The sequence below is a fragment of the Pavona decussata genome, unplaced genomic scaffold (genome assembly GCF_977016875.1).
Source record: "Pavona decussata unplaced genomic scaffold, jaPavDecu1.1 SCAFFOLD_34, whole genome shotgun sequence".
Taxonomy (NCBI): Eukaryota; Metazoa; Cnidaria; class Anthozoa; order Scleractinia; family Agariciidae; genus Pavona; species Pavona decussata.
The window spans coordinates 797,501-800,000 of record NW_028145457.1 but is presented as its reverse complement, the minus strand read 5'-3'; positions in this window follow the sequence as shown (position 1 = coordinate 800,000).

Below are 2,500 nucleotides of genomic sequence, written 5' to 3'. Positions count from 1 at the left end.
TTTGCTCAGACTCGTGTGAAGTTCTGTTTTCGTATCTTCCTGCCTTTACGAAAGGGAAAAATAGCTTTAGTTTCCTAGAAATGTTGGATATTGCGGGAAGAGTGATTAGACTTATGGAACTGAAACACAAAAAACGAACCAAGTCTGTCATGCGACCTGAGGTCACTTGGTCCGCTACTCTACAGCAAGATATTGTTCAAGGTATGAAAAAAGCCGAGAAAGAGGCGATGAAGACGATGGAGGAAATGGGCATGACTCCAGGATTATGAGCAGCTAATGTAGTGTATCAAAACCAGCGAACAGGAGAAATAATGATGCTAAACTCTACCTCCTCTGCATTTGTGTCAAACACATCGTTTTTTCCCGATGAAGAGAATATCGCAACGTGTAAAGATTTTTTTGATGTCGACAATAACATTTTATTGAATAATCTGCAGAAGGACAGTAATACAACCTTTGAACAAATTGCAGAGATAATCGCAGATGCTCAAGGAACAGAAGACAAGGAGAAGGAAGAACTGGACGCGGGTGATCCACGGAATTGCGAGTTCTATTAAGTTGGAACTTGCAAATTTCTTCAGCGTGGATTTGTCGAGCCTGCAATGACTCACTGGATAGGCTGCGAGTTTCCAAATTGTGGCAAATGGTGGCAACACCCGGTCAGCAACCGCCGACAAATTTTATATCATGTCTTCACGTCTTGATCAACTAAAGAATTCATTTTCTCGATTTGGTGCACGGCTATGGAATTCTTTACCGGATAATACTAGAAAGTCTGACAACAGAAAACTATTCAAGAAACAAATACATGAAATACTAATCAACATTTTAAAAAAAGAAAATGCTTACCTTACACCTTCTTCAATTCTTGAAATAATGAAAAGCTTCTGAATATGTAACAATCCTTTAATTTCTATCAGCTAGCGAATCCCCTTTTTTGCGTCACTTGTTTGTTTACTACTTATTTAACTTTTATTTTAGTCAATTCAGTTGTAAACACCAAATGTATTTGTATTTAGTTTAGCATAAACATACCTACCCGCCTCGACTAGCTTCAGCTATTTGCGGGTAGGTATATAACACCTTGTAACTGTCTATTGTTAATAAAGTGTTGTTGTTGTTGTTGTTGTTGGCATGAGTTATGCCTGGGTATTAAATTCCAAAACAACGAGGAAAGAAATTGGTATTCTTTTATTTGTCCAAAGCATGACTGCAACCCCAGAAGAATTATTCAGTGCTGAAAAACCCAAGGCAACACGAGAAGACAAATCAGTTCTTTCTGGAAGCGGCAATGCCCTCTCACAATCAAGTGAACAACATAAGGAAAGGCAAAAACAACATAGGGAGAGAAATAAAGAGCAATACATGGAATATAAAAACGAAGTGCACCACATTTCCAACTTCCTTTCTCTTCAAATAGGAAAAGCATAATTATGCTAAACATCCTCAAAACTGAAATTTCCCAGTATTTCCAAAACAGCACGTGGTATGTCATTGTCTAACAAATATGAAGATGTACCACTGTCTTCTTGAAGTTCTGAGGGCATTTGTGAGCTGTCAAGATTGTCAAAAATGAGATCCATAAAGTCATCATCTTCTGTGACATCTTTTTAATCATGTAGTGCAAAGTGTAGCTCATCTTTGATATCAGCATCTTCGCAACATTCTGTTGAGTTTCCAACAATGGGCCATAAAATGTCACCAAATACTTGATCGATAAGAGTTGGCGTACTCACAGCATGTTTAATATCCCATATTTCTATGAAACAATACACGTCTTGAAGAGTAAATAAGGACCTTAAGCAGTCTCGACGAGTCTCTGGACAACGACGAGTGTGACCGAATAGGACCTGGGCCGAGGATGCCGCTCACGGTGGGAAAAACAAATGTTTAAGCAAGCTGGGTTGAGGTCGCCGAACGACACGAAAAACAAATAACAAATGTTTTAGCAAGCTACCGACCTTGAAGCTCTGAAAGTTGTAAATGGCGTCATTTAAAGAAATACGAGAGTTGCTTCTTTTAAGTCTTGAGCACAATACCATTAACGAAGAAGAATTCCTTCTTCTATCGGAAGAATTTGAATCGAAGAATCCTGAGAACCAGCAAAAGTGTCCATGCTCTTTTAAGCTCGTTTTAAGTAGTCACTTCTGTCCCAATTTGTACGCCTAGGCTCCCAGGGTAGAATGCTTTGGTAAAAATCTAATCTTAGTTTTACCGAAATAGTCCCTCTGGACAAATATTTATACAGTCGTAAGCATTGAAGGCAAACTAAAACACTTACGGATTCTTTCCCGCCGCCATTGAACAATTCAGCTCTCAGTTGTCTAGCTTGACGAATATATTTGCATCCAGCTTTCGGTAAAAAGCAGAAAATAAGTTTCCTTTAGGCAAATTTTATTATAAGACATGATAAAATGGCAAATCGGTTGTTTTGACGTCCTCAAAACCATGTACACAACATCTATCACATGCGCAGAAGCTGCTGCATGCGTTGGAAGAC